Source organism: Petromyzon marinus, unplaced genomic scaffold (assembly GCF_048934315.1).
Source record: "Petromyzon marinus isolate PM22_M1 ecotype Great Lakes invasive population unplaced genomic scaffold, UKy_Petmar_22M1.pri1.0 PM_Scaffold_63, whole genome shotgun sequence".
NCBI classification, from domain to species: Eukaryota; Metazoa; Chordata; class Hyperoartia; order Petromyzontiformes; family Petromyzontidae; genus Petromyzon; species Petromyzon marinus.
Window position 1 is genome coordinate 23,613 of NW_027423645.1, and position 5,903 is coordinate 29,515.

Sequence of the window (5,903 nt, forward strand, 5' to 3'; positions counted from 1 at the left end):
GTAAGAAGAACGAGATGTGGGGGTGAGGAGGACGAGGGGTGAGGAGGACGAGGTGAGGGCTGAGGAGAGCGAGGGGTGAGGAGAGCGAGGGGTGAGGAGAGCGAGGGGTGAGGACAGCGAGGGGTGAGGAGGACGAGGGGTGAGGAGGTGAGGAGCAGGGTGCGGTGGACAAGCGAGGGGTGAGGACGGGGGGTGAGAAGAAAAACGAGGTGAGGACGAGGGTTGAGGAGAGCGAGGGGTGAGGAGAGCGAGGGGTGAGGAGGACGAGGGGTGAGGAGGACGAGAGGTAAGGTGAGGGGTGAGAAGGACGAGTCGAGGGGTGAGGAAGACGAGGGGTGAGGAGGACGAGGGGTGAGAAGGACGAGTCGAGGGGTGAGGAGGACGAGGTGAGGGGTGAGGAAGACGAGCTGAGGGGTGAGGAGGACGAGGGGTGAGGAGGACGAGCTGAGGGGTAAAGAGGATGAGGTGAGGGGTGAGGAAGACGAGGTGGTGGGTGAGGATGATGTGAGGGGTGTGGACGAGGTGAAAGGTCAAGCGGACGACTTGAGGGGTGAGGACGAGGTGAGGAAGACGAGCTGAGGGGTAAGGAGGACGAGGTGAGGGGTGAAGAGGACGAGCTGAGGACGGGGTGAGGAGGACGAGGTGAGGGTGAGGAGGATGAGCTGAGGGGTGAGTACGAGGCGAGGGGTGAGGAGAACGAGGGGTGAGGAGGACGAAGCGAGGGGTGAGGAGGAGTGAAGAGGACGAGCTGAGGAGGACGAGGTGAGGGGTGAGGAGGACGAGGTGAGGGGTGAGGAGGACGAGGTGAGGGGTGAGTACGAGGCGAGGGGTGAGGAGGATGAGGAGCAGGGTGCGGTGGACGAGCGAGGGGTGAGGAGAACGAGAAGTGAGGAGGACGGGGGGTGAGACGTAAGAAGAACGAGGTGTGGGGGTGAGGACGAGGGTTGAGGAGAGCGAGGGGTGAGGAGGACGAGGAATGAGGAGAGCGAGGGGTGAGGAGGATGAGGGGTGAGGAGGATGAGGGGTGAGGAGGACGAGTCGAGGGGTGAGGAGGAAGAGGTGAGGTGTAAGAAGACCGCGGTGTGGGTGAGAAGGACGAGGTGAGGGGTGAGGCGGGCGAGGCGTGAGGATGACGAGGCGCGGTGGACGAGGTGAGCTGAGGGGTGAGGAGAACGAGGGGTGAGGAGAACGAGCGGTGAGGAGGACAATGGGTGAGGAGGACGAGAGGTGAGGAGGGTGAGGTGAGGGGTGAGTAGGACGACTTTAGTGGTGAGGAGGACAAGATGAGGAGTAAGAAGAACGAGGTGTGGGGTGAGGAGGACGAGGCAAATGGTGAGGACAGCGAGGGGAGGACGAGGAGTGAGGACGAGCTAAGGGTGAGGAGGACGAGGCGAGGGAGACGTGAGGGGTGAGGACGAGGTGAGCGGTGAGGACGACGACGGGTGAGGAGGACGAGCTGAGGTGAGAGGTGAGGACGAGTCGAGGGGTGAAGAGGACGAGGTGAAAGGTGAGGCGGATGAGGGGTGAGGAGGACGATGGGTGAGGGGTGAGGACGAGGGGTGAGGAGGACGAGGGGTGAGGAGAGTGAGGGGTGAGGAGTAAGAAGAACGAGCTGCGGGGGTGAGGAGGACGAGGTGAGGGGTGAGAACGAGGTGAGGATTGAGGACAAGTGAGGTGGACGAGGTGAGGGGTGAGAACGAGGTGAGGGGTCAAGAGGACGAGGTGAGGGGTCAAGAGGACGAGGTGAGGGGTCAAGAGGACGAGGCGAGGGGTCAAGCGGACGACGTGAGGGGTAAGGAGGACGAGGTGAGGGGTGAGGAGGATGAGGAGCAGGGTGCGGTGGACGAGCGAGGGGTGAGGAGGACGAGAAGTGAGGAGGACGGGGGGTGAGAAGTAAGAAGAACGAGGTGTGGGGGTGAGGAGGACGAGGGGTGAGGAGGACGAGGTGAGGGCTGAGGAGAGCGAGGGGTGAGGAGAGCGAGGGGTGAGGACAGCGAGGGGTGAGGAGGACGAGGTGAGGGCTGAGGAGAGCGAGGGGTGAGGAGAGCGAGGGGTGAGGAGGACGAGGGGTGAGGAGGACGAGGGGTGAGGAGGACGAGGGATGAGGAGGTGAGGAGCAGGGTGCGGTGGACGAGCGAGGGGTGAGGACGGGGGGTGAGAAGAAAAACGAGGTGAGGACGAGGGTTGAGGAGGACGAGGGGTGAGGAGAGCGAGGGGTGAGGAGAGCGAGGGGTGAGGAGAGCGAGGGGTGAGGAGAGCGAGGGGTGAGGAGGACGAGGGGTGAGGAGGACGAGGGGTGAGGAGGACGAAAGGTAAGGTGAGGGGTGAGAAGGACGAGTCGAGGGGTGAGGAGGACGAGGTGAGGGGTGAGGAAGACGAGCTGAGGGGTGAGGAGGACGAGGGGTGAGGAGGACGAGGGGTGAGGAGGACGAGCTGAGGGGTAAAGCGGATGAGGTGAGGGGTGAGGAAGACGAGGTGGTGGGTGAGGATGAGGTGAGGGGTGTGGACGAGGTGAAAGGTCAAGCGGACGACGTGAGGGGTGAGGACGAGGTGAGCAAGACGAGCTGAGGGGTGAGGAGGACGAGGTGAGGGGTGAGGAGGACGAGGGGTGAAGAGGACGAGCTGAGGACGGGGTGAGGAGGACGAGGTGAGGGTGAGGAGGATGAGCTGAGGGGTGAGTACGAGGCGAGGGGTGAGGAGAACGAGGGGTGAGGAGGACGAGGCGAGGGGTGAGGAGGAGGGGTGAAGAGGACGAGCTGAGGAGGACGAGGTGAGGGGTGAGGAGGACGAGGTGAGGGGTGAGGAGGACGAGGTGAGGGGTGAGTACGAGGCGAGGGGTGAGGAGGAGGCGAGGGGTGAGGAGGACGAGGTGAGGGGTGAGGAGGACGAGGCGAGGGGTGAGGAGGAGGCGAGGGGTGAGAACGAGGGTTGAGGAGGACGAGGTGATGGGTGAGGACGAGGTGAGGAGAGCGAGGGGTTAGAGAAGGACGAGGTGAGGGTGAGGAGGATGAGCTAAGGGGTAAAGATGACGAGGCAAGGGGTGAGGACGAGGCGAGGACGAGGTGAGGGGTGAGGAGGACGAAGTGAGGGCGAGGTGAGGGGTGAGGAATACGAGCTGAGGGATGAGAAGGACGAGGTGAGGGGTGAGGAGGACGAGGCTAGGGGTGAGAACGAGGGGTGAAGGAGAACGGGGTGAGGAGGACGAGGCGAGATGCGAGGACGGGGTGAGGACGAGGTGAAGGGTGAGGAGGAGGTGATGTTTGATTCGTGACAAAACATGTAATAAAGTTATTAATAACAATCTGAATTATAGTCAATTATTCACGTCTACTACATAGTGCAGGTAGCCGTGTGAGGATAAGGTTAGAACGAGGTTAGGGGTAAGGACGAGGTGAGTAGAACGAGAGGCGAGGGGTGAGAACGAGGTGAGGGTTGAGGACGACGGGTGAGGTGGACGAGGTGAGGGGTGAGGATGAGGCGAGGGGTGAGGATGAGGCGAGCGGTGAGGACGAGGTGAGTAGAACGGGGGTGAGGACGAGGCGAGGGGTGAGGAGAACGAGGTGAGAAGATGAGGGGTGAGGAGAACGAGCGGTGAGGAGGACAATGTGTGAGGAGGACGAGGGGTGAGGAGGACGAGGGGTGAGGAGGACGAGGGGTGAGGAGGACGAGGGGTGAGGAGGGTGAGGTGAGGGGTGAGTAGGACGAGTCGAGTGGTGAGGAGGACAAGATGAGGGGTAAGAAGAACGAGGTGTGGGGTGAGGAGGACGAGGCGAGGGAGAGGTGAGGAGGACGAGGTGAGCGGTGAGGACGACGACGGGTGAGGACGAGTCGAGGGGTGAGGAGGACGAGGTAAAAGGTGAGGCGGACGAGGGGTGAGGAGGACGAGGTGAGGGGTGAGGAAGACGAGGGGTGAGGAGGACGAGCTGAGGGGTAAAGCGGATGAGGTGAGGGGTGAGGAAGACGAAGTGATGGGTGAGGATGAGGTGAGGGGTGTGGACGAGGTGAAAGGTCAAGCGGACGACGTGAGGGGTGAGGACGAGGTGAGGAAGACGAGCTGAGGGGTGAGGAGGACGAGGTGAGGAGGACGAGGGGTGAAGATGGCGTAATCGCTGTCATGTAAAATCAAACTGTGCAAGCTCATACCTTCTTGTAGATTTGTCAACATCAAATCCAAGCTTGGGCAAGATGGCAAAACACCAACACCGACAGTCAAAGGACCATACCAAGACAGTGGCCTCGATTAAATTGCATTCAAACATTGAACTCTCGACACGTGGGTGAAGAGGTTCCGAGTTTCAAATCGCAGACGCAAAAGCCGCGTCGAGAACTTTGAGCCCTGGCTGATACGGAGGCAGCTTCCTCTGCCCCCATAGGGTGCCTGGGGGCACGTGATGTGGCTCCGCCCATGGTAGGCGGGGCCAATTGCGTCACTTCCTGCGTCTCACCTCCGACCCCAATGGCGTTACGTCACTCCGGCAGGGCGAGCGAGCTGAGCGGCTGCGTTTGTCTCTTGCGCCCCCAACAGGAGCCATGAAGTTCTTCAAGAGACGGCAGCAGATGCAAGCGACGCTGGAGACTCCAAATTCGTCAACAGTGGAGGTGAGTGGCGCCACCTCTTGCGTTGGAGTTATACGAAGTAACACATATAGTACTGTGATCACATCGAGAAAAATATTATTTTTTAAAATATTGAAATTTTACTTTAAATTGAGCGCTTGATGCGTGGGTAACGAGGTTCATAGTTTAAGATCACAGATTGAGAGTTTCATCAAGGATTTTAGTCGGAGAAAGCTTTCTCTGGGCAGTTGGTCCTTGTTTGCGTTGCCAAGGTGATAGCATCTCGTGTCAACTGCCATTTCCCAGCAGCTGTGCCTGGGGGTCACGTGACGTTTGGTGATGCAATAAGGCCCGAGCCATTGGCTCCGCCCTTTTTGGGTAAAGCCAGTGACGTAATCACTGCGATTGATGACGTCATCACTGTTTTCGATGCCGTTTTCACTGAAATTGACGTCGTCACTGTAACTGAGTGACGTCATCACTAATCCATGTCGTCATCGCTGTAGTCGATGGCGTAATCGCTGCATCTGATGACGTCATCGCTGCATTTGATTACGTCAGCGCTACGGGCTCCTTATCGCTGCGTGGTGGCCTGTAATTCGGGCAAAGCCAGCGATCTGAGCACCTGTGTTTCTTTATCTGCGTCGGCAAGAATATACATGATATTCTTCAACAGACCACAGTTGAGAAAGCAACACATGAGACAATGAATGTGTCAACAGAGTAGGTGCGTAGTGCCACCTCTTGGGGGCCGTCCATAAATGACGTCACGCACTTGGGGGGGGGGGGCAGACATTTGTGACGATGTGTGACGGGGGGGGGGTTTGAGAAATGTGATGTCACATCAAAATGCGCAATTTTAAATAAAAATAGACAACACGTTCTACTTAATTAAATACTTTTTAATAAATGTTCTACAACATCAGAGTGCAGCACCACATTAATACGCACTACAATGACAATAGTTTAAGATGTTTTCTTGTTCATGTTTTTGTTTGTTGCGGTTGCACCCGATTCAAGAGCCGAATGGCTCACAGGGCTATACCAAATAAATGGAACTGTGAACTAAAGCGATTTGAAGCATGTTTTTTTTTTTGGGGGGGGGGGTCTGACTTTTTGTGACACCGTGTGACAAAGGGGGAGGGGTCCAAAATAGCGTGACGTCATTTATGGACGGCCCCTTGTGTTTTGATGTCAGAGGAGTTGTACTCGGCAAGAGAGGTAGGGGACAGACACAAATCTGGGCTGGAGTGGAGGCCACCACTCTGCCACTTACCAGCTAAAATGCAAACGTGTATGGAATGATAAAAAAAAGCTTTGCCCCAACACCAGATTGACACCTTTTA